General features: G+C 47.8%; 1 protein-coding gene across 1 annotated transcript in view; it reads right to left on the reverse strand.

Annotated features, from left to right (window-relative positions):
* The window catches only part of LOC119458354 (papilin-like), a 129,543-nt gene that overhangs the window by 92,690 nt on the left and 9,324 nt on the right, over positions 1–27,529 (reverse strand). The gene's annotated exons all lie outside the window — the stretch shown is intronic.

Consider the following 27,529-nt stretch of genomic DNA (forward strand, 5'->3'; position numbering starts at 1 on the left):
GTATGAATTTTAACAGCGGCACGTTTCAAGCCGGCCGTTAGGGTACGGCCACGCTAGCGGCAAAAAACGCGCGCGTCATGCCGCGAGGCCACCGTGGAAAGCGCGTCTAGCCGCGCGGCAGCGCGATAAGATCTCGCGCGCTCTCGGAACGCTGAATCACCGTGAGCAGAAAGGGTACGATCGGACAGCGTCCACAAATCCCTCCATGGAACCGCGAGTCACGACGATCGTCTATTGGAAAGCCGGCGCGGAGCGGTGGTTGTCCGGTTGCCATGGCTCCGTGACGTCACCCTCGTCGATCTTGATTGGTTATTCATCTCGCGGCACGCGGAATTTGCCGCAGAAATGGGTCTCGAACCCATTTCGCGCGGCACGCCGCAAAACCCCCGATTCCTGCCGCTTTTACCGTGCGCGGCATGACGCGTTGCCGCGTGTTCTTGCCGCGTGTTTTTGCCGCCAGCGTGGCCGTACCCTTAGTCCGTCCGTCCCGGGCAAAAAATGTGGGCCGATTCTGGTGTTGGTGCAGAAGGGGTCCAAGCGCAATGGCACATACACCGGTGAACTAGCGAAGCTGGGCCTGGCTACATCCAGCTAAGCAAGGTTGGGACTACTTAAGCTTAGACAGCTAATCGATAGCCAATCAATAGCTGATCGATAATTGAATAAAAATAGTTGCAGTGGCTTAGCTCGGCTATGCCAGGATATACGTAGCGTTAGCAAAGGTTCAGCTGAAGGTCCGAGTCGCACTGGCGCTTTCGCTGAGTTTCACAGTGTATTCAGTCGATCGGCGAGCGTTGACGTCATCGACGGCGTTTTGTTGTTGCTGCAGGGGTGGTCGGGCACGTCGCTCAGCCTCCTGGCGACGCCGCTTTGCTAGACGTTCGTCCCTTTGCTCCAGTGTCTCCGCAGCACGTTTAGCCTTCTTCTGTTCATTCCTCCTACGCTCAACCGCTAATTGCCAGGCAACTACTTCGGGATCCGATGAGTCAAGCTTCTCCGTTCTTCTACGCTGTTGAGCAGCATTTGCGCTCTCCTTCTCCATGGCTATACCACACTGGCAAACGCCAGTCAGAAGCGTCAGACGGCGACTGCACAGCGAGCGCGCGCCGGCGCCAGTGCGTCTACCACGGCTACGACGTCACTCCTCTGGAATGCGCAGACCGGCGGCGGCGGAGTGCGCGAGAGGTGCCGGCTCCGGTGGCTCCGGTGCGCAAGCCGTGTGACATCACTGATCCTTGCGCATGCGCAGCACGGCTCTTGATGTACCGCGCGAAACGGGCTTGCTAGGCCAGTGTAGCTAACGCTACAATAAATGAATTCCGGAAAATGCTGGGGGTGACTTGTTAGTGCATTGCCTAGCCCAAATATGTGGTAAATACCTTGCGATAGCCAATCGATAGCCAATAAATAGCTAATCGATAATCGATCAATAATCAATAAATTTTGGAGATGACTTGGTGGTGCTTAGCCTAGCCCAAATACGTGGCTAATACCTTGAAATAGCCAATCGATAACCAATCAATAGCTAATTGATAATCAATTAATAATCAATAAATTCCGGAAAATGTTGGGGATGACTTGGTAGTGCTTAGCCTAGCCCAAAAGCCAGGACTAGCTGGGTGCTCATCAGCTCCGCTGTCTCTAGCATTGGGCCTGCAGGGCAAGCTACGAAAAATTTTTTTCAAGCGTAATATTTACCGGGAAATGCTTGCGGCGAACGGTAGACGCGAATGCGAGCTTTCTGGTTCTTTTTTTCTTTACCCGGCATGGCCGGCCACCGCTGCTGGGAATGCACAGAGGCGAGCGTCATCTGGTGATGCTGCAAGGAACCCAGGGGCAGGCGCGGCGTGCGCCTTCTGCTTTGATTGGTTGAGATTTATGTCGACGGAGACCAAGACAACCCGGGATCCTAGTCATATACAGGGAAGCATACAGTGCGCTGCTTCTCCAAGAGGCACCACATGACGCAATCAGGTGACATCATCAGTTGACGAAGATGTCTTCGTCTGATGTCACATTTGATGTGATGACGTCTACAGATTACGTCATCAGGTGACATCGTCACGTGATGATGCCGTTATTAGGTAACGCAACGTTTTACGTGATGATGACATCACGCGACCTTTTGCTGCCATCACGTGACGTTGGATGCGATTACGTAATAACGTTATGTGACATGGGCCTTTCCCAGAGACAGTGCAAAGAAGCGGGAAGTGCACAGTGTACTGCTTCGCCAATTGTGGCATCACACGACGTCATTAATATCGTAACGTCAAGATGCCGTTATCAAGTAACGTAACTTTTGACATGATCATATCACGCGACCTTTGAGTTAATGACATAATCACGTTTTCTCATCATGTCAAACGTGACGTCACCATTTGGTCACAGGGGGTATTTGGTACCATCGGATGTTAACGTCGGGTTTTCACTTCAAGGGCCATATAACGATTTCGTATTCATAAAAAATGCTCCATTCAGCCGTTGTAGTGGTGGTTTTCAACAGCTTCGCTGGTCATACACTTTCGCTGGGCCGGGATGGCATGGCATGGCAAGAACTTTATTTTGGTCCAGAGAAACTAGGGCCCGAGGGCAAAAGCCCCCAGGCTAAGTCGGTGGCTCCGCCCACGTAGGCACCGGTAGGCCAAAGGCTTTCCCGATGTCGTGAGCTCTCCGGACGGCCAGGAGTTGATCTTGGAGGACTTCGCTGGATATGCGTCGGCTCCTGTCCTCCTCACTGTTGAGGTCCGAAGCCGTTTGGTTGGGGCACAGCCAGAACATATCAAATAGACACGGAGTGTGTCCACAACTTTTATACATTCCGCGGGAAACTCCTGATCAATTTTGTTAACCACAAAAGGTGTCGGATAAGATTCAGTTTGAAGCATTCTTAATGTGACTGCCTGAGCTTGGTTCAGCTTCTGATGAGGGGGGGGGGGGGGTGGGGGGAGGAAAAACCTCCTGCCGTCCCTATAGTGTTAGGCGATTTCGTGAAAAGTACTAATTGGGTCTTTGTAGGAGCCGCAGTCATCCTGGAGCAGTTCCCGATCTGATGCGCGGCATGTGAGATCTCGCACAGCAGAGTGAGCTTGCTCGTTAGGATTGCAGCCATTGGGGCTGACCGAGTGGCCCTGATGAGCCGGAAACCAGACTAGGTGTGAGCTACCCAGTTTCTGGTAATTATCAGTATTAGTACTGTGTATAAGTAACTGGCGTAATTTTTTTCTTTTATTCTTCTATGGCTACTTGTGGGATAATTGTGGGGTCATACTTAGAGGTACCATTGTCTTTTGCTTAGCGCACTTTGTATACAAAGAGGTGTCCTGCCTTTACCAATAGCTTTTTTTTGTCTACTAAGAAAACAAGTCGTAGAATTTTTTTCTGCTGTCAGAGCAGCAGGGTCTCTAGCAGTGGGAAGTGGGACCTCGCTGCGTGTAGGTTGCTTCGTGTTTATTTAGGACGTTGCTTTCAGTTCCGGTCATGCGGAATGAAGTACCTGAGACTGATGGGTAAACTAAAGACAGCTATGCACAGTATGGAAAACTAGGAACATACCTGTATGGTAGAACACACCACAAAAACACCGTATCACCGATTTCGTGAGTCGGCACTCAGCCGTGAGTCAGCACTTGTGTGGTATACTCTAGCTTCCTTTTGTCGATCATGTAATTTTATCGTCTCTTGCAAATATATTGATAATGATTTGCGGTTGGGAAGTCGACTGCTGAAAACTTCTTGTTGTCCTTTTCCCTCATTAGAGTGCCAAGGTTTAACGCGTGCTAAACCTCGCGCAGTCTTGTCATTTTAATTTCGGAAGCTGCAGTTAGTAATTGTTTCGACATAAGTGCGTTTATTGACATGATACTGTAACTGTTGTGAAGTTGCAGCTTCACGGATTGAGGTGGTATTCACATTCTATCATACATGCCGAGTTGACAGACTTGCATTTTCTAACAAGTTTTATCGCATGGTTTTAAGGGGAACGCGGCTTTCGCATCGCGAAAAATGGCTAAAAATCGATTTTTTGAAAATCAAATTTTCAGTTTCTATAACTCTTATTCTATCTGATCCCGAAATATCATCACTGAAAACCAAGTAGAAGTGCTCTAAAAAAATTGTATCAGCCAAGGTGCCCACAAATGTCGCGGAAATCGCTAAAGAACGGCGTTTTTCAAGCCACGATGTCTCCGGAACGGCGCAGCCGAGCGCCGCCATCTTGGTCTCGTTGGATAAGCGCATTTCTCCGTCTTCAAATTTGCCGCTTCAGCTATCTCCTCCATACAGAAACGAGCACACAAAAAGCCAATGATTGAAGGTCTTGCCGGAGCCACCGATTGGCCGCGCCCGCCACGTGACTCCAGCGCGGTTCGCCATTGGTCCGGTGCTCGCTCCGTGACGGCGTCGTCTGCTCCGCTTGTTGCGGTCTCCTCGCGAGCTCCGGACAGTTTCCGTAATCTCGACGAGTGTTAAAGCGGGCGCTATGCGGACATCGCAGTAGCGTGGCCGATCCCGCTTTTTGTGGACGTCTGAGACCCGCGGCTAGGCATTCCGAGCATCGGCGACGCGGACTTCGCAACCAAGCTTCGGGCACGGAATCCTCGGTCACGATGCTAAGCCTTTCGCGCGTAAGCGCCTCCGACTCGGCGATCAAGCACATCGCGCGCGGATTTCTCGGATCCTTGCCTAAGCATTTCGTGCATCGGCGCCTCCGACTGCGCAACTAAGCACATCGAGCGTCGACTCCTCGAGCCCGCGGCTACGCATTTCGCGCGTCGGCACATCGCTCATCGAGAGTCGACACCTCGGACCCGCGGCTAGGCACTTCGCGCGTCGGCATCGCGAGCGCCGACTCCGCGAGCCCGCGGCCAGGCATTTCGCGCGTCGGCACCTCGGACTGCGCGGCTAATCTAATAGAGCGTCGACTCCTCGAGCCCGCGGCTAGGCATTTCGCGCGTCGGCACATCGCTCATCGAGTGTCGACTCCTCGGACCCGCGGCTAGGCACTTCGCGCATCGGCACCTCGAGCGTCGACTCCTCGAGCCCGCGGCCAGGCATTTCGCGCGTCGGCACCTCGGACTGCGCGATTGAGCTCACCGAGCGTCTATTCTTTGGACCCGCGACCAGGCATTTCGCACATCGGCACCTCAGACCCGCGACTTAGCACATCGCGCGCCGACTCTATTATCGTATTGCCACGATATCTCGTACCAATACTTATCATACCATCCCTTCATAAAAAGAACCTCATCATGAGCTCTGTTCACTAGGCCACTTTGGCTGGCACAGACACCTGGCTGCAGAAGTGAGGCATCATACAAAAGTACAGGCTGGAAAGCACCTAGCAGCTGCATTGCTGCCTATCTATCAGTGGCTCTCCTAACATCCATAGCCATTGTCAATGGAAGATCATCCAAACATTCAGTAACATGGTCGATTCTACCAAAAGAAAACAATGCCTCACTGACTGTACTAGAAACTGCTATCAATGAGGCAGTCTGCAGGTACAACACTAGAACTACTGTATATTTATGCCCACATAGTTCTGCACCTCACTTGGTTTGAAACCCAGGCACCATGCTCTTTGTAGAGCAGCAGTAAAGAATGCCATACAAACATGAAAAACACAGAACAAAGGCACAGCAGACCAGAGGCCACATGTCCAAGAAGCCCCACATCACAAAACACATCAAAGATTACAAATTTGGTGCGTTTTAGAGAACTGAAGAGAAGGGGAAACATTGAGAGCCGTTTTCTCAAAACTGTTTTTTCGCCTTTCTGCTCAGTTTCTGGAGTTGATTTCTTCGTTACCGTTCAGCCTATTTTGATTCTGTTTTTTTGTCACGTTCCTTGGACTACAGTGCAGGTCGAGACAGTCTCGCATTTTTATCTTGACTTTTTATAAATTTATGGTGTGGCTATTCGTTCACTCCGAAAGTGTGCTTGGTGCGAAGGTAACTTCAAAAATGACTATCTAAAAAATTTGTGTTGCGAAAAAAAAGTAAGACTGTCACGACCTCCAGCACGCATTGAGCTATGCAATCAATCCTCAACGAGCCTTCCATCATGTTTTTGAAGCTCCCCAGGCCCTCCAGAAAGTTCAAGAGAGAAAAATTCTGCTCAATAAAATGTTCTCAAGGTATCACTCTGAAACTTTTATGCAAGTATCAGGGAGACATTCTAAACATTTGTGCCAATTTTCATCAAAATCCATGAAGAAATCGGGAAGTTGATTTTCAAAGCCACGTCCCCCCTTAAAAAGCCTAGTAAAGATGAGGCCAATAAAGGGTAATCCGTGGTTTCCAATAACCGCGACTGGTATCGTCGGAATAAGCAAGCCATTGTCGTGTACACAGGAAAAACGTAGATGCCCAGTTTTTAAAATGTCCGCACAGTTAAGTCATGTAAAACATTGTTCAATACATCCGTTGTACATATATTTATTACAGCACACTTGAACAACTTGGCTGAGGTAAGGCAGTTGAAGAAAACCAGTGCTATGGCTGTTATTCTCTGAAGGGAAATCCTCTGGAGCAAAGCGGAATAAATTAACGGTTAGACAAACATTTGTTATATAGTTTGTTCTACATAAGAAGCAAGCACAAGAATTTGCAGTAGTAGTTTGCTGTGCTTTCACATAATATATATTTCTTCATGAAGCACCCATGCCACTTTTTAGCCAATAGCAAGAATTAGTTCCACATGTGTTCGTTTTTTACAATAACTAAAAGCGACCGGTTGATTGCCACATGTGCCTGCCAGAGCAGTGGAAACTACTTGCTGGTAAAGGAGATTCATTGTCTGTTGGGGATGTTTACGTTAACACTTCTGGTAACATGGCCAATTTGGAATTTGACTCTTGCGTTGAAGATCTCTTTTGGTTGTGGCTATCGCAAGGTAAGCCATGAAGGAAAACATCGTGGGCCTGATTCTGGATAGATTTATCTAAAAGACAGAGACATACGTAATTGGGTTAGCCGTAACATCTCACACATTCTTTTCGGAAGTTAGACAAAGCGTTTCATAAAAAACGTGACTTATCTTCATAATACGTAAAGATATCAATGGGCAATTACAATGATATCCTCATTCAAAAACGTAGCTATAGTTAAGCAGTCAGTTGTATCTACCGCTGCCGAATTGGACATTAAAATCTTTACCTATGTTTGGTTGATCCTTTGACTTTAACATACCCCTGGGCTCGTAAAATTTATTCGCGTACTAATGCCGCAGCAAAGCAGTGGGAAGCAACCTTTGGCCAGTAAAGCTATGCCAAAGCACATCCAAATAATTTCAAATATATATTCCTAAATACAAACGGCATCTTTACGCGGATCTGGTAAAAAACTGGCACGCGAGCTCTGCTAACATAAAATAAAACTTGAAAGGGTAAATAAATGTCAGCCATAACATTGAAGAGAGCATTAATAATCACGATTGCGAAAACAAGCAAGCTTCGGTCTGTGCTGTTATGACAAAGAATGCTTAGTTACTTACAAAATATATTGCCAAAAACGAACGGTATCATTGTGTGGTTCTTGAGAGAAATCTGGCTCACGATCTCCGGTAATATTAAAACAATCAGTAAAATATATCACAGCCTTAAAATTGAAGGGCTCTTGCAGAAAAATACGCAGAATTTATTTACAATAATTTTGGTGTACACTTTCGGTCCGAAATTTCAACCAATTTACTGCTGCAGAAGCATTTAATGGAAGCACTGAACGTGTCGCATGCGCCATGCACAATACATCCCCAAAGTAGCATCATGTCAAAGCTACCGCCTCATCAGCACTTCCCCTTGATACCTCGGCATCATTTTGGCCGCAATCGGAATTGCAGGTGAGATGCATTAACGCTTCACTTTACACTACCGTTTGGTGCATGCGAATATCTCTATGAATTGACAGTCTTGCTCATTGCTCCAAACTTTAAGCGAAAGTGTAACACCTTTCTTGTGATATTTGCAGCACTCCTTCACATCCATAAAAAAAGAGACTTAAAACGAACTAGGCCCTAGCCATGAGAATATCTCAATGGAACGTGCAGGAAATTTGAATTAGCCCTAAAGACTTTCCCACTCTAATTCCACCGAAAAAGATTTTCAAAATGTAAATGGCTTATCTATATCACCAAAGCGCTATCCTCCATCTTACCTACTGCATAGGAAATCAAGACTATTAGCCGGACAGCATATCTACCCGCATAGTTGCCGACTTCGCCTTTGTTCAGTGGTGACTCACCATTGCTGTGCAAGCTTCCATGAGCCTAACAAGGTACACGTGGCCACGCCCGCAACGGGTACAACAGAATGAGCGAATGTTAAGTACACATGTGAAATAGTGGCTGACGCAGCATGCGTTGTAGTATAGTGTCTACTTTTTTAGTACATAAAACTAGTATGTAAAGTTGAGACATTTGATCGTTATTATAGTGTAAATTTAGATGATTGGTAGCCTTATAAGCGATAAGGAACAATTTATCACAGAGAATACCCATAGGGATACATAGGGATCCCTAGAAAATGCATGGGGAAGCTTGTAGTAGGGAGGGGGCAACTGAAATTTGGGGATGGGTCAACTTAATATTGGAGGGTGGGGCAACATAAATTTGGGGGTTGGCCCACTTAAATTTCGGTATGGGCCAACTTGAAACTTGTGGGTGGGACAACTTTGGGGCAAGTCAACTTTAATTTTGAGGTGGCCCAAGTTAAATTTGGAGGTGGGCTAGCTAGAAATTTGGACTTGGGCCAACTTAAAATTTCTGGCCGGGCAAACCTAAATTACATTATCATCATCAGCATATTCTTATGTTAACTGCAAGAAGAAGGCCTCTCCCTGCGATATCCAGTTACCCCTGTCTTGTGCTAGCTGATTCCAATTTCTACCTGCAAATCTCTTAATTTCATCATCCCACCTAATTTTTACCACCCTCTACTGTGTTTCCCTTATCTTGGCACTCATTCTGTAACCCTAATTGTCCATCGGTTATGTACCCCACGCATTGCATGGCCTGCCTAGCTCCATTTTCTCCCTTAGTGTCAATTACAATATCGGTGATCCCCGTTTGCCCTCTGATCCACACCGCTCTCTTCCTGTCTCTCGCCTCCGTTTTTATTTCCATTGCTCTCGGTGCTTTCCTTAACTTGGCTCTCGAGCTTCCTTTTTAACTTCCAAGTTTGTGCCCTATATGTTAGGACCGGTAGAATGCAATGATTGTACACTTTTCTTTTCAACGACAGTGGTAAGCACCCAGTAAGGATTTGGAAATAGTTGCCGTATGCACTATATACAACCTAATTTTATTCTTTAAATTTCGTTTTCACGATCAGGATCCCCTGTAATTGACCTAGATAAACGCATTTCTTTATAGATTCTAGAGGCTGACTGGCGATTCTGAATTATTGTTCTCTTGCCAGGCTATGGAACATTATCTTTGTCTTCTGCATATTAATCTTCAATCCCTCTCTTCTACTTTCTCGGTTAAGCTGGTCAATTATTTGTTGTAATTCGTCCTTAGTGTTGCTGAACATGAAAATGTCCTCTGCAAACCAAAGGTGGCTGAGATATTGGCTTTTGATCGTCACTCCTAAACAGGGCAACACTTCAGTCAACCAAGAGAAGAGGCTGGCTTCAGGAAATGATAGTCTACGATGGATCACATGCATGTCATCAACCAGGTAATAGAGAAATCAGCGGGGCGCAATCAACCTTCCATAGATTATGTGAAAAAGCATTCGATTTAGTAGATTTACTAGCAGTCATAGAGGCATTTCATATCAAGGAGTACAAGAGGCATACGTGAATATCTGGGCAAATATCTACAAAGATTCCACAGCTACCTCGGTTCTCCACAAGAAAAGTAGAAAGATACCGACCAAGAAAGGGGTCAGGTAAGGAGACACAATCTCTCCGATGCCACCGCCGCGGTACATGAGGTGGTTCACAAGGCTAGTAACTCCCTTGAAAAAAAGGCTGGAAGCCAAGATAGTCACCCAAATTAATGGCGTACGACAAACTCTGCTGGCCAGAATGACAGAGACTCAACCTAGCCGGACCGCCTCGGCTCAACCGGCCTCCCAGCCCGTACAAGTGGAATAACCATCATGAATACTGCACATACCAAACTTACGCTGTGGCAGTGGAACTGCAGAGGCTTCCAAAAAAAGAAAGGTCATCTGCAGCTACTCATTCAACACGTGGGTAGTAACCCGTTCAAAGAGTTTCCTGATATCAAAGCGCTGCAAGAGACAAATTGAAACGTAAAGCTCCCTGGTACAAAGAATACAAACTATTGGGAGCCTCTTCCCCGCCTTGCACGGCCATCATATTGCATCGTAACCTGACAGCTGTGCTGCATGAAATTGAATGTACCAGCATTCACCACACCCTTGTCGAAATCCTGCCCAAAAAACGAAGTGACATGGCTCTTTTCATCCTTAACATTTACAGTTCACCCAGAGACAGGGGAGCCGACTTCTCTCACATATTAAAGAAAGCATCCTGCCTGGCCAAATACGCTCAGCTACTCGTCACCGCGGATTTTAGTGCCAAACATCCCGATTGGGGTTACCCCAAGTCGGACCCTGAAGGGACCAAACTATGGGGAATCATTCAAGATACAAGGTTTACTATCCTCAACGATCCACAGCAGCCTCTGACAAGGGTCGGAAACAGCATATGTAAGGACACATCCCGTGATCTCACCCTGGGAAGAAATGTGACGGGAGCAGTCGGAAAATACTGGATAAACGGTAGGCAGCAATCATAACATCCTAGTCACAACAGTCTTCACCTCACCTAACAAACCAACCCGCACCGCGGCACGCATAACCAAATGGGATCACTTCGACATGTATCGGGAGGAAACTGCCCCCGACACAATTCTCGACCTCGGAGAATGGATTCAGATTCAAAAGAGCAACGTCGCATCCGCAACGCAGGAAATGAATGTGGAGAACCTGGCGTCCACAGACTCTCATCTCCTACACATGTGGGAGGCACGAGAAGGCCTCATGTGAAGGTGGAGGCAGCAACGCCACAATAAGACACTCCAACGACGGATCGCGAAGTTAGAACGCGACATTGAAACTCACTGCACCACGCTTGAGCGCCAGCAATGGGAACAAACATGTAGCAGTCTGAATGGTCAAATGGGCGCCAAGAAAACGTGACATCTATTACGCCATCTCCTCGACCATAACAGCACCAAATCAGAGACCCGAAAACGTCTTGAACGCCTCATTCACCAATACCCGGGCTCTGACGAGGAGTTGCTTGACGAACTCACCACTATCTATACCAATACACAAGCCAACTTAAATGGCGCAAGTAAACCAGAACGGCACTACCAGAATACCAAGGGAACCCTTGCCCCGAATTCAATGCTGATTTTTCGGAGCCCGAGGTTTGTGTGGTACTCCATAGGCTGCGCACAACATCAGCGCCAGGTCGAGATGGATTGACCAACGAAATGCTCCGCAACCTCAACTCGAAATCAGCGCGGGCTATCACCAAATACATGAATAAATGGTGGAGATTCGGCCAAATACCTGCAGAGTGGAAGCACGCCAGGGTCTCATTCTTTCCGAAACCGGGCAAGAAACTCAAGCTCGGCAACCTCCGACCCATCTCCCTTACCTCGTGCCTGGGTAAGCTGATGGAGCCCATTTTGCTCTGTTGGCTACAAAATTACGCAGAATAGCACAACCTTCGTCCCCCCACGATGCTTGACTTCCGTGCGCATCTCTCTACGCAGGATGCCCTCATCCAGCTGCACCACGATTTCAGCAAACCTGACAGTGGCAAAAACGCCAAAGCTCTATTGGGACTGGACCTTCACAAAGCCTTCGACAACGTGAAGCACTCCTCCATTGCCAGTAGTCAAGCCGCGCTACAACCAGGAGAGTGCACATACAATTATATTAGTACCTTTCTCTGCCAGAACGGTTGAGCTATCGGTGGGCTGCCTCACTTCCCAGCCGATAAAACTCGGCGAGCGAGGTACACCTCATGGAGCCGTTCTCTTACCATTTATCTTCAACCTCGCAATGAGGTTACTACCCCTGAAGCTGGACGCAATCCCGGGCCTGCGCCATACACTTTATGCGGACATCACGCTATGGACGATCACTGGGCCCGACGGGAGATTGAGGAGACCCTCCAGAGGGCCACGGACGTAGTCGTCCAACATGTGGGTGACGCAGGCCTGGAGCGTTCACAAAGCAAGTCTGAATTGATGATCCTCCGACATCCCGACCTGCGAAGAGTGACATCTCTACTGCCCATTATCAACGTACTGGTTAACGGCACGCCAATAGCTTAAGTGAAGCACATTAGGATACTTGGCCCCTCATCGTGCAGAAAAACCACCAGACCAATATCACGCTAGACCGCCTTGCCACATTGTTAAATTAGACGACTCGCTTGATACACAGGGTAAGCGCGCGCAGGCAGAGCATGAATGAGAAGGAATTAATCCAGATCATTCAGGCCTTTGTCGCGCCGTGCTTTACGTACTCCTTGCCACACCTACAACTCTGACAAACCGAACGGGATCGCCTAGACCACCTGATACACAAGGCCTACAAGACGGCTATGGAATCTAGAATCTAGACTATAGAATCTCGAGATGATCGAGACCACCATCTCACCCTAAATTGACCAAGTGTCAAGAAATAACCTGGCGTCGACTCCAGACGCATTCGTTTCCTTGCCCCCAGATCCTCTACCACATACACCCGGAGCTAATCGACCCCCACTGCAAGCTATGTGGAGAGATCGCCGCTCTCAACCACATTATCTGGGACTCGCCCTCCTCGAACGGGATATGTTTAGGACAACCAGGACGATCGTATGTGACAACAGTCCAGCGTTCAAGATCGAAAAACTAGCAAGATGGGCTAGAGACCTCATTACATTATTCAAATTCTGTGGGCCATTCCATCCCGCGGTGATCTGGCTTGCAGAGGGCGCTATACGAGATGTGGAACAATACGTCCGGATGTACGATAGTTTCCCTGGTGCATGGAAATGCTCTTTCGAAGCAGCTCTAAGTGAACACAATCGCTCCTACACCAGTGACTTGCGATGCAGCCCCCACTTCGTTTCTTGCGGAAAAACCTCTATACTGCTGGCGGACCGTGAGCTGGGGCTGTTAGAAAATGTCAAGATCGTCGAGGAGAAAAAACAAAAAATCGCAGGAGGAGACTTACCGTATACGATTGAAAAAAAAATTGACAAGAGACATTGCTCAGATATCCCAGACATTCAAGTCACCAACTTCGTTCTAGCTGGGAAATGAGTAAGAGATTCCAGTGCCAAATTTTATGGTCCTTACTCTGAGAAATACAGCCACTCAGAAAGGAATATTGAAGACTGTTTGGTGGATTGGTTAACGTGGTTCAGTTGAGTGTGCTTCGATTGGAAACGTTTTCAAGTATTTCCCCAGGAGGGGTTAGCAAAAGAAACCTGGAAGGGTGAAGTGGTATGAGCCTTCGGATAGAAGATGGAGAAGCGCAGGAAGCCGGGTAGAGAAGAAGAGGAGAATGTGGTTGGAATAAAGGTAGACAAGATGGACGTCAGTTACACAGCAATGAATTACGTCTATCGTGTCGTTTAACTAGGAACGCTATAACAGTGCTGGGCAGTTAGTGGCCAGTTTGCGGATTCAAACAGACTCTGAGCGAGGTAGTGTCTGTGCATGCATTTCGGAGGCCAGAACGAACAAGATCGTAGTCAACGAAGGTTACACCACTTTTCATCGTATAGAACTTGTTCTTGACGAAATGACGGTGTGTTGGCGAGCGATTCTTTGTCGCCATGCTCATGAAAACAGCGTCGACGGTACAGAAGAGGCGTAAATGGTAAGCATGATGATGAGCCTTGAGCAGGGCAGCTTGCACTAGTGGTGCAAGGCTGGAGTAAACAGCGGAGATGGTAATTGACCCAGCTTCTTCCAGGTTTTACTAGGCTGGGCTAAGTGTTGCTAGGAAATGCTAAGTGCTGCTAGGCATGTTATTCCGAATCGGCTCGCCGCCAACAGCAGATTCTCGCTTGGCCGCGCGACGCGCTTCATGATGAGCGGCTTCTTCTTCGGGTGTCTGGATCTTCCGTGGTCGTCCCATGTCAAGGGAATATGTGCACGGCACATAGTCGACGAGAGTTCTGCCGCCGTCTTGGCGGCTCCTACTTTTATCTCCCGGTGAAATGATGGCCAAGCTGCGCCTCCACAGTTGCCGAGGCATGGCTGGTCGAAACCTGCCAAGCCACCGCCAGAGGCGCCGGCTGGAGTCCAGGACACTGCGCGCGTTCGGCGCGAACGCGGGGAAACGCGGACGGCGTCGGCAGCAGCTTTGCGCGTTGCCTCGTTGGTCCTACTACAATTTCTTTCTCCCTATCACTCTCTCTCGTTCTCATTTTCTCTTTCTCTCTCCCGAGTATAACGCGCGCCGCGCGCATGCTCTCCTTCCCTCTCCTTAACGTCCCATGTCAAGGCAACATGTGCACAGCACGGGGAGGAGGTGAAGCACACGCCGCTCTGCGAGGTGGTTGCTAGGCAACGCGTAGTGACGTCTTCGCCAGGCCTAGTTTTTTGTTCGCACTACGCGGCCTAACCAAGAGCTTAAAATGGCATTGCAACGACAGAACGACATAGTATGTTCCATAGTAGCTGACACGATCCGCAGCCGTCAAATGCCCGATATTGGAGATCTCGAAAAGAAACAGGAAGAAAATGTGCTAGAACTTTGTATTCCCGTTCCATCATCTTCAAAATAGCAAGAAAACCCTGAAAAGCAAAGCGCATGTACCACAGTAGCTGTCCCGATTAATGATGACCTAAATGATAATTTACAATAAATTTATGGTGTTTGACGTGCCAAAATCGTGATCTGATTATGGGGCACGGTGTAGAGGGGGGACTCTGGAATAATTTGGACCACCTGGGGTTCTTTAACGTGCGCCGAAGTCTAAGTACACGGGTGTTTTCGCATGTCGTCCCTATCGAAATAATAATTTACTGAAGCACTGAATTTCCACAATGCCTTAAATCGAAAATGAAAAAGGGGGCCGAGAGATGGAGTATCACACTGTGGTATAAGAGTTTCAAACAGAGATAAGGTGCGTCAGAAAAGATGACCTTTCTGAGGTACCTTATCCTTGTTTGTGAATTTATACCACACAATGCTGTAAAGAAACTTCAAAATAATAGCCAACTCGAATGCCCCGCTGACGACAGGTCGGGCATGTAGGTGATTCATATGTTGTCCTGCTGAGTGATGGATGTTAAACATTTGATGAATAGGACGACGACCGGGACTAGCTCGTTCGGGGTAAGCGGCGCGCTCGTGTTCGCGCGCTTGTTAGACTGATTTTAACTGCCAGTATTGTTTGGTACTGTTCTCCGGTGAATAACCTCCCCATTTCCGCCCTTCCACAGTGAAGACTTCTTTGTTTCACAATGGAAGTAGCAAATATAACTCTCCACGCAAGTACACGAAATTTATTACGCTGACCAAAAGGAAACCTAACCATGATGACGCACAAGAGAAACAAAAATAGACATGATGCATGAAGATTGTCTTAAAAAGTGTTTTGAAATAATATAAAGCTGAACAATGGTAAAGTATGTGTGTGTGTTTCTAACTTCCTAATCTTGTTTTACTATACAATTGAGATTGGAAACTGCGTACTTTCTAAAAAAATACCGTAACAACTCGCTTCTCTGAACAACAATCTTGTATCTCACATGTAACAGAACTTATTGTTATCATTTGAATAATACTTCAAGAATATCTTTCTTTTTTATTTCTGTAAATTACAAAATGTTCCGTCAACCACAGTTCTCGTTATTATTCAAAGAAAACGTACACAAACATTAACACAATTGTCTTCTTCAAAAATGAAAAATGCTGTGGTCGAAGGAATATAATTCAAAGCCGAAGACAGCATCACTGAGGTCTGCTGTCTTTTTCGCCTTGGCTTCTATTCTGTTACTCAGTGGTGACAGAGTACACACCACAACGATGTTCTGTGCTGTTTCAAGTACGACTCCCCCCCCTACACCTCCGTGATATTCGCTGCCAAACTCTAGTCGGAGCAACGAACCTTCAACTTCACACATCAGGCCAGCATCAAGCCTCTTTACCGGGATCGCCTGAATTATTTGAACACCATTATGGGTATAGCCACATAACTCGTTATACGGAGCCACGTAGGCAGTCTATAGTAACAAGCTTTCAGGTTTCAACTAATCTCTAACAGTGATTCTCCAAATATTACCAGAGTCCAAGAGAAATCAGAGAGAGGAAGATATCAGCTTAAGATCAGCAAGGCAGGGCAGATCTCGTCACTTCGCGCCGTTAGAAAGCACTGACCGGATGGTCAGTCGACGCTCACGCGGTACTTTTAAAGGGGCCCTGAACTACAGCACTGCACGGGCTCGGGCTTACCCGAAAGCCCGGGCCCGGCCCGTGGGCCGTGTCGGGCCGGGCAGGGGAGTTTTTTCACGGGCTCTGGCCGGGATCGGGCACGGCATGTACTTTTTGACCCGGGCCCGGGCCGGGCTCGGACTTTCTGGTGGTGTGCATATAACGTGCAGCGAGTTATCCTCGTGCGTCTCAACTCTGAAAAAGCTGTTGCCCCGTCGCAGCTGGAAGCTTGCAGTGCTACTCCAGTGTACTTCCCTTTTCTTCTTCCGTCGTATTTTCCGCTGTTTGAACGGAATGTAAAGGTCCAGAAAGACCGAAGTCACCTCATCCCAAAGGATGCCATTGTATTCCTTACCTAAATCAATGTAATTAATGCTTTCAGCGCGGTGCAAGCGCGTTCGCGACTTGCTGATTCTTCAAAAGCGAATTGGTAAAACGATGACTGGTTAGATAAGGTAATTCGTCACGCGGCTGAAATATGGCACTGCGTCCATCCATGATTGCACGCATGTTATCAACCGGTCGCCTAGCAGCAGCGCATTAAGCTGCACCATGGAGGAACGAGAAGCTTTCTTCCATCCATGCGGTGCGCTCACGACTGGTCGTGGCTGCGCTTCGGCTATATAGTGTACTAGAATACGGTTGAGTGGGACGTGCGGCTGGGGCGGCGCATGCTTTGCAGTGAGGCGCCCGACGTGGAAAAATACTGTGGCGGCGCTACGATAGAAGTGGATTGGGCCGCATCAAGGTCGCGTCTTTGGAAACTGCTGGCGATACTGCTCGGCAGGGTCATTCGTACTACTTTGCGCGCTGGTATTTGCGTTCAGACCGCTCAAATGGTGTTCATAATTGCATATGACATGTATTTATGCCTTAAAAATAAATTATTTTCCTTCTCTTCTTTATTTTACTTTTTTTAATGCCGCTCGGTGGTCTTTTTCGGTCTCGGGCCGGGTTCGGGCCGGTTTCGAGCCGGGCTGGGCCGGGCTTGGGCCTAAGGTAATGGGGTGGCGGGCCGGGCCGGGCGGGAAACGTAGATTATTTCCGGGCGCGGGCGGGGCCCGGGTCGCGCCATAAAAATTTGGTCGGGCTTGGGCGGGCAGCCCAACGTAAAAACGGGCCCGGGCCGGGCCTGGGCTGAAAAAATTTGCCCGTGCAGTGCTTTACCCTGCACCACTTTTTATCGAAGTGGAGAAAGGCATCTGAAGTGAAAATAGGCTATTTCAGAAATACTGAAAAGTACTTCAATGCGTTCAGCGGAAGCGGAGGTATTGGTAATCAAACACGGCCACCGCTGTACTCTCGTTCCTTCTTCAATGCCTTGCACTGCGAAGGCGTAGTGGCCCTCTCTCCCCTATGCTTAATTAGCGATAAGTCTAGAAACTCTGTGATCCATTTCTAGTTGTCCAGAAAGAACTGTGGTACTATGAGAGCTTGAATACCACTTTGTTGCCACTTCTTGATGAGCAGACTGCCTGTTACATAAAATAGCGCTGCCTCAGACGGTACACATACCACATAACCTTTAGTGTTCATTTTACGCAGTGCTACTAATTAGGAATTGGTGACGAATTGCCCAAGTTATTTATTACGCATACATTAAGGGCCAACTATATATACAATAAAGGGGGGGGGGAGCCGGTGCAATAAAATGTCCAACTACAAAAGAGTCTACACATGGGGACTGGAAGAGTTATGGGGGTCCATACGAAGTAGAGACTCCCATAATTGATTCATGATCTTGGACGCTTACAGCAAGTTCGGGAACCTTGGTTCCTTATCTTGCTACACACTGTGAGAAAACATTTAAGGAAGCATTAATGCGGCATATAGTCAATTCGCAAGGACGATCTGGCCGTGAAATGCCACCGGGAGACCACGTTAGTTTATACGCCAGACGCTGGTGATAATAAACTTTATGACAAATTGAAAAGCGAAAAAAATTACGCCGAGATGAGAAGGATGCTAACTTTGCGCTGAATGTCAACACCCGCATGTTTGCATTAGGGCTGTAATTCAAGAGCAAATATAGAACGAAATTATTTTTACTAACGTTTCTAAAAAATCCGGTTGAATAAATTTGGAGAAGTTAGTTTTTATATTAATAACATTGTGGATGATGTTGATTTAGGTGATAATGAACTTGTCATTATAAGAAGACTTACTCGCATTCCATGATACACATCGACAAGCTGGTGAAGAAGTTTGAGTCTGGTGGTACCGGAGGTCCACAGAACTTAAAAGGCTTACACGTCCTCTCACGGATGTCGTAGTAGAAGGCATCCATCTCGTAATGATGTCCCCAGCCTCGGCTAGTTTTTTGTGCTCCGCATCCGCAAGGAGCAGTCGCTGCACAGACTGCTGCTGCTTCACCTGGATAGTTTCCACGGATAAAAGGATATGAGTTATTCGGAGACTTGCTGTCCGCGCGCGCTGACTTCGTTGAAAACGGTCAAACCGAGTTGTAAACGAGGTCATATTACTGCGCAATTAGACTATAGTACTTGATCTTTACTTGGTACTGTAACGAGCTGTAGGTGATGGCTTCTTGGTGACTGGAAGCTCCAGCTCTTCTAGAAAAGGAGAATAGGGTTCGTACATCTGTACTAATATTCACAAAAAAAGCGGAAATACCATAGTGCTTTATAGTTCTGTTTTCACTTGCAGCAGTGTATGTGATTCCGCCTAGAGTTCAGATTATACGCTTAATTATAGGCCAAAGTAGACGACAATGCACTTACATAAAACTGAAATTTTTGTTTTGCTTTTGCCGGGAAGATCCAGCAGTATAGCAAGAGGAGTCGTCCAGGGCTGAGTTACCTAAGGTTTCCTCCTCCACTACATCTGTATCGTGCAGTGGACGTGAAAGGTAACGCAATAGACATCGCCGTCGCGCATATTTGTCGCTTGAAAGTGGAACTACACTCGAGCAGTAGCGGAAGTAGACGTGACGAGCGGATACCGTGACAAGATTGTTCTTGCGTTTTGGCGATTTTTATTGGCACACTGCAGGATCGCAGTTCCCACTCCAGTTCGACCGGACGGTCCGCTAGCTACTGCAGTCTGGTCTTTCTGGAGTGATTTTTGAGAAAGAGCTGAAACGGAGTCGTGTACTGGGGTCGCAAAGTTATACGTACATACACAGAAGCCATATGTGTCATGGCATGGAATAACCAGTACCACATTTTGCACTCCAGGAGTGCAGGAATGGTAGTGAAAAACAGTATTGGAGCGCGGGCTTTATTTTCGCCAATAAAGCCCTCTTATGTTCACACTAAAAATATGCTGCTGTGTTACAATATTTTTTGAGCATTACCGAATCACAATAATCGAAAATGCCACAGCGCGCCAGTATCAGCTGACCCACAGTAACAGGCCGAAACCAATAGCCTTATCCTACAAGCTGCCCATACCATCAGGCCGATACCATCAGGCCGACACCATCAGGCCCATACCCTTAGGGCCAAAATACGTATCCCTTAAGACTTGTCGGATGTTGGAATTTGCGACTGGGAATTCAGTAACACATGGTTTTGGCATATAGCTTGTTGTGAGTGACCGAATCGGGCGTGCTCCTCTGATTATTCAACTGTACATAAAACCACGAAAAATGGCGTCTTTGACTTCTTGAATTCTAGGCTTGAGCAGGCGACAAACTCCTAGAGCGCCCACACGAGGAGAAGACGTGCTCTGCTGCAATGCACGAGAGAAATGTGACAGCGTACACGAAGTGTGCTCTCCAGGCATCATCTTTCCATTGGGTTATAAGTCGATCAAGGCGCTTCCGAGCGATGAACAATGTGTTCGGAATTTCCAATACCTCGCCCGTCGTTCTTACGGACTCCTGTCGCGCGCACAATAGACATCGGTTGAAGACTCCTGATAACGCCTCTCAACTGACAACTCCTGACCACACTGGTTCCCGATCTCTTCCGACAAACAAACAAGATTTAGAGACCGCTTAAGCTTCGCCAAGAGTGGAACGTTCAAAGATCCCTGGCTGCTTATCGGGCTCCCCGGCTACTACAGATTTTTTGTCAAACTTCGCTCCGCGTGCCGCTGCCGAGGCGAGCACCATCTGGATGGTGTTTTTGCAAGGAAGACACCACGGCGCGCCACTGTAAGAATTGTACAAATGCTGGGAAAGGGGTTTGTGTTTGAGTTTCGGCGTAAGAGAATTACGTTTTCTCGTATATTCCAATTACAATCCAACGATATCACGTCTGTATACGTTGCGGTTAAATTGTACTGTGCGATTTTTCTGACGGATTTTACTTCCAGAAATTCAATTTTGTTCACTAACACCTTAGGCCACGCGGAAGACCTGTGCGGTCGGGGTGGTATGGAACGATTGTTTCCGCCAACAACGCCGGCCGCGCCCGCGTCCACACCGACGCCGGATTTTATGCGACACGGGGCCCTTAACGATACCGCGTTAACAAAAAAAAAAAAAAGAAGACCAGAACTGAAGTACTGGGCGGCAGAGAAATGTTTCATTGACCTTGAAGGCACAAAACGTTTCCTGCAACACAGGGCTTAATTATCTGACGGCGTGTGCACACAGTCCCCTGTCAAATACTACATGGCAACGTGCATGTCGCAATCATATGCTGATAACCATAATATACATGTTATGCTCATTCCGCGTGTGGAGCTCTGGTAAACAATCGCAGACGTTGTTGTTTGCCAACACAGCCTTCTTTGAGACTCTTCCGAGTTTCGCGGTTTTTCAGGAAAAAGAAGCGGTGCGCACGAAGGAGGGGCCATGTTAAAAAAAAAAAAACAATGGGCGCTGTAAGGAAAAAAACTATTCAAATTTATTAAGTTCCCATTTTTGCCACTAGCCCTTCACGATTCGTCAAAAATGTGTCGGGCCATCCCCACTTCACCTGCCTGTCACGCGACGTCACAAAAACCGCAAGCTCTGCCCATCTGACATGACATGTACACACTGATTATGAAGTATTAGGCCAAACAAAAGCAAATCATCGTTTTTGATTTGTCACAAAATGCGTGACCGCGTTCCTCTCGACATGACCGCCACTGCTGCCACGGCCGCAGCGCCGCTTACTGGGCGGTCGCCGGACTCGGTTGGTCACGTGGGTCACCGGCGCCTGACGAGGGACGGGGTGCTGCGAGCAGGCAGAGCCGTTAGGAAGACGGAGCGACGTCGTGGTGCACTGAGAGAGCTGAATATGTGGTCGGCAGGCTGAAACCCCTGGCCAAAGTCTTCGGCGGTAGATCGACGGACGGTGCAAGTCCGTCCGGATTTTCGGCAGCGAGGTACCAGCAGCCCGACGCGTCTTCAGATCGGGTATACGGCGAGGACGCAGCAGATAAGCCTCGTGTTTCAACCGGCTCTCAGAGCTTTTCGTTGGACTTTTTTAAAGCATGAAATGCTTTCTAGCTCCTGTTGTAGGCGACCTTCAAAATACCTTTAGCGAAAATTAAGATCCGTTATCCGGGCCTCAAGACGAGAATGGACGGGAGAACTAAACGAGAACCTGCGAGAACACCCGGGCATCATTGCGAGAGCAAAACGAGATCATCCATACAAGCAGTCAAAACTTAAGAAAATGAGGTCGATGGTCCCCAACCCCATGTATAGGACCGCTTACATACGCTTACATACGCTGGTTACTTGCCAAACACGTTAGAAAAAAATGGTCACAGGCCTGTGCGGCACAAGCAGCCCAGTCACAGCGTAAGCTGGTGGAACGGCTCAAGAGTAGCTCCGATTTCGGCACCACGCACACGAGGGTCTTCGCGAGAAAATCTCTTCGCCTCGTTTTGACGAGAACGATCTGAACTGTCCGCCGGGCATCGATGGCGAGCTGCGCACGATGCGTTTGCACGCACGTTAACTGGATGGCGCCACCATACTTGTGGAGACTGAGGATCGCGTATTTTTTTTTTTTTTTGCGCGCCTCGTTTGCATGGCATCTCGTCATCTGCGCCTTAACTAGATGGCGCCACCCTACTTGCGGAGGCTCCGATCGTCTGCGTCTGCGTTTATAGGTTTTTTTTCCTCTACCACAAGTGCTTGCATAGCTCAGTGGTAAAGTATCCGACTCGCGCGCAGTGGTTCTGGCTTCGTTTCCGGCGCAGATCGGATACTTTTTTTTCTCATTTCCAGCGATAGCGGTTACGCGGCGGGCCGAAACCGGACCGACGGTGGCGGCATCATCGTGATCCGAAACGGCTATTCCCAGGCAACACTCGACATCCTCGGGACGTCCTCAAGTGGTACAAACGTCCTCGCAGTTTTTACGACGTCCTCGGTACGTTCTAAGGACGACATTCACTGGTTCATCCTGAAAACATCTCCTGCAGGACTTTTTAAGGATGTCGGATTGTCCAAAGAACGTCCACTGCAGGACATTTTAAAGACATTTAGTTTTATGTTAGAATAGACCATGAAAATGAAACCTTTAAGATTATTTTGGTTGATGAACGAAAAATGAGGGGCTATACTTCATGTGAGGTCGTTATTACGCGATCGAGCACGATTTTCATATTTTTTTTTTCTTTTTTAAGCGGAGTTAAACTCTGATGAACTGGTCTTGATGCCTTATGACTGTGTTTGATTGAACCATTTTTTTGCAACTTGTATTGTTTTGAGTACCTGCGGGCGACAACAGTTGTGGGAGAGTGAACCAGCGAGGTATCCCACGATGTCAGCGGCCAAGCCACCCCATTCACTTTCCTTGGGGCCACCACTTTTGATTTGAAAAGTCAAGCCAAGCCAGTCCAAGCCAAGCGCAGCATTGAAGAAAAACATGGCAACGGACAGCGGGTAAGTCTCGTGTTTTTCGGGGTGGCAGAAAGTGGAACGTAGATTTGTGCGGGGAAGAAATAGACGCATTAGCACATGTTTTCACTTAGCGAACAGCGTGGACAGGACCTTCATTAATTACATTGTGAATCAGACGGCTTCGCGCGACTCTGCCACGGAGCTCTTTGTGTCGGATGGAACGGGTGCTGGAAATCGTGGTGTCGCTTTGCCTGTAGAACAAAATACTATCACCACAGCTACCGCCATAGGTTTGTGACATTTTGTGCCTGGTCGCGATAGTGGACAGTTTCAAAGTGATGATTTCAGCGTTTCTGGCGATCGCTTCTCCATGGTTGAACGGCTCTGTAACGTCACTCTCAACCTCTCCGCTACCACAAATACCTTTCCACGCTGCTTTTACCGACATGAGCATTGTTGCAAACACCCAAGCAGTCTGAGATCTTAGCACTGGCCGGCGGCAAATAAAGCGCTATCTTGGCCTCAAAGCTAGAGGTAGTTGTACTTCTTTTTTTTTCTTAATCTCGTCACGGCTGAGAAAGTGAAAAGTATTATTTGTTATAGAAAAAAAAGCGATTTTCCGAGTGGATTGATTATGCCATAAAGAGCAACATTCACTCAGCAGAGGTTGCTTTGGTGCTTCGTACAATAATTTCGTGCTGCAGTGCTTCCAAGTATGTGCCATAAACTGTTTTGTTTGTTATTTCTCTGTGTCTGAACGTAAGTTGTTTATTGACAATGTGCTGTTTATTATTTCTTTCAGTGTCTCTTATGAGCTCTCGCTGTTTTCTGTTTTCGGACAAGACATTTTAAGCGGTGAAGTCTCCTGGCTTTATCACGCTACTTTCAACCTTGGCATGCGCCGTTATTAAGCGAAATTAATAAAATAGGTTTGTGTGCATCGCTATGGGTCTACGTTTTCATTTCGTGTGGCCATATACTGAGCCCTCTGCAACAGGGCTGAAAAGTATGCTCTGCCAAGCAGTAAGTGCATATTGCAGTTTTAAGCCTGAATTTCTCACTTAGGGGACGAAAAACAGTGAACTTCAGTGAACAAAATAAAAGGATATTTACTGGGCGCAGCGAATGCCTAGGTCTTCAAAATGTCCTGAACGCGTACTGAAAAGATCCTCGAATGCCTCCTGAGGACGTCCTGATGACGTGCTGAGGCCAGACATATGGACTTGATAGGGATGTTTTGAGGCTCATGTGGGGACGTCCTGAGGACGTCCAAACGTACTCGATTGTACGTACTGAGGACGTCCTGAGGATGCCATTTTGTCTGGGTTGGAATGAGCCCATAACAGCTTACGCTGTAAAAACATTGCTTCCGATTTCTTCCCCATGTTTGTTCACAATATCACTCAAGCTGAAACTCCGAGGGCGGAAGTTTTATTAGTCCTTGGAAATAACGACGTTCAGAGCGTAGATACAGTGCACCATACACTTGATTGTCATCATTTTGAACGCCAGCGGTGCGCGAGTTCCGCGATGTGGGTTTTGCGCCGCCTCCTTGTGGGATGGCGCCACACTGCGTGACCAGGCCGGCAGCGTCCGGCACGCCGGACGCTGCCGGAGCTGTGGGAGGATGTGGGAGGATGCGGGAGAGCTGTGGTAGGATGCCCTCCGCGACGAGCCTCCCGAGGTCCACCGGGCCCTAGTTCAACGGGTCCGTGCGGTCGCTGAGATCGTTCTAGGGACCCCGGACTAGGGGTCCCTCCCACACTGTTACTACATTTTTCTTTTTTAATAAAATGTTTACTTTCTCTGGTTTGCGAACGCCATTAACTAAGTTTTGCCGCAAGGACGACGTCGCTTCAGGGCATTTTCCATCACCATGACCTGCTGCGCCTTCGGATGCCAAAATAGGTTCAGCAATGGCAGGGAGCTTAATCATGTTGTATGCCAACAGGCTTGAATTAGCAGGCACGCGAAGCTCCGTGCGAAACCTTGATTACGAAACTTTTACGATTCAGCTCAATCCTTTTGATATTTGATGCTCGAGTGTTACGGAGTGCGTTCGTCGCCGAACGACAGCATCATAGGTCTTTGAGACGTACGTGTTAATGCGCGTGAGCTTTAAAGTGTGTGAAGGTTACGTTGTGGCGGTGGAGTACTCGTAAAAAAAAAAGACGTGCGCTCGCCCGCTCGTTCACTAACTGGTTTAGTCGTTGGTCGTTTAGTCGTTTGCTCTTTCGTTTAGTCGTTCGCTTGCTTGGTTGTTCAACTATTAGTTCATATGGCCACTATGTCTCTGAGACGCACTTGCTGTAGGACACTAAGGCTGGTGCGTACGTGCCCTCTGCCAGCCTTTGGGCCTCACAGCTTATATGCGCCGCGAATTCAAGTGGCAAGGACGGCGTGGATTATTTAGGTTACTGAGGGTTTCCTGGAGGCCAGGGAGATGGCATTCGGTCGTAAACATGGTACTTACAACCATTCGCAATAAGATCTTGCGACACGCGCTTGACAAATGCAGTGAACGCGATACATTGGGTGTCGTCATGCTACGGCGTTAGCGCTCGTTTAGATACTTAGATACAGGAAAAAGAAGCTGCCGTCACTGAATTTCTCTCTCTCTCTCTCTCTCTCTCTATATATATATATATATATATATATATATATATATATATATATACAACCCTTCTGTCTCGGAATTCTATGCCAAACACGAAGTTACTCGGAGTTAGAAAGCCAATGCGAACGCTTAAAGCGCACCGCTTTGCTATGCATGCATTCACTCTGCGAAAGGTAGTCTGCTGCGCTCAAGTGATGTAGGCGGTGCCTCGGTCCAGGAGAGAGCGCGAAATAGAGGAGAAACGAGGAGGAATGAAGGTGGAGGAGGAGAGTGTCGCTACTTTACGAAGTTTCCGGGGCTTTACTATATTGAACGCCATTTGCGGTGGGGGCAGAGTCCACCCTCCCTGTGTTTTTGAGGCTAAGATCGCGTTGATGCGAGCGCCAGCACGAAGCTGAATTCGCTCGCTGCTGCTGCTGCGCTGACTCATTCCAGCGTTTTGACAGCGAGTTTCCGCGGTCGTCGAGCAAGACGCGTTCATCTTTGCTTGTGCGCGCGTGACAACATGCTTGTTAATTTAGTGAGTGTGCCTATGTTTACAAGTTTATGCGGCCGATACAACTAGTATTCATACTTTGTATAGCTGTCCACTAATTTGCTATTGAAATCGATGCTTCGCCTTTCGGGCGAAACTGTGATTGTCTTTTTAACCTCTCGGTGCACGCCAGCCCGATTTTCGATCAGCCACCACAAGCTAAGCGAGGCTAAGTGGAACAATCGCGCACACCAGCAGCATCCTCCTCATCTGCTTATCTACTTTCATTGCATTAGGTCGGCCCTACCGAAACCCTCTCCATGCTCCGTGCTCCTTGCCTCTTGTCAGCCAATTTGATAAGAAAAACCTGTCAAGATATTCAATGCTATTCGTTTCGAGAGCAAACAAAAAGTTACATCCAATACACATAGTGTGCGTTTTAAAACAACGCTCCGGGTCACCGCCCGATGCTTGCGTCGGTGGTTACCTGAATTGGAATAGTTACGTTATAGCGCCACTTCATACTGCGTGCACATTGGCTTCGCGCGGTTCACGTCTTTCTTGCATCGAAATACTTAACGCTGTTATTTACAGTGCTACTTGTGGGTTTGTTTCTAGATGTAATAATGAGGGCCCGAACGTCTTACATAGGTTTTCGTAGTAATAGAAAATTTCAGCCGGACATATTATTAGCGAAAGCGCCCTGGCAACGGTAAAGAATACTTTCGGATCAAAAGCTCTGCGGATTGGGCCCGGAAGACAAAACTGTCAGCCCTTCCACTATGGTGGAGATGGAAGACCAGCGAATCTTGTATGGTGGGAATTATGCATTTCCGATTATTACTATTAAGATGTGATGGTGTAATTGTTATTTGAACTACTAAATAATGAGAAATATATGTGATCCGGTGGTTTTCATTTATTTAGTGACCACAGGGACAATGGCCATAAGGCCATGGTCTCTGTGGTCACCATGGCCTTATGTATGGAGTGTGCCTTATTGTGAATATTATTGCATAATATTCTTAAAGTGGGGGGAAGTGTCACAATAGAGCGCGTAATCGGAGCGCGCGCCGCGTGTCACGTAAGCCAGCGAAAGAACACGCCGGCCACGGCAACTTCAACAGAGGGGGAGAGCGCATACGCCTCAAACAGCAACGCGAACAACGGCGCCTAGGCGTCTAGAAGAGCATCGAGGAAGCGACGTTAACCGGAGAGAGAGAGAGCACACGCGCGCACCGAGACACCTTCTCACCC

The sequence above is a fragment of the Dermacentor silvarum genome, chromosome 7 (genome assembly GCF_013339745.2).
Source record: "Dermacentor silvarum isolate Dsil-2018 chromosome 7, BIME_Dsil_1.4, whole genome shotgun sequence".
Classification (NCBI taxonomy): Eukaryota; Metazoa; Arthropoda; class Arachnida; order Ixodida; family Ixodidae; genus Dermacentor; species Dermacentor silvarum.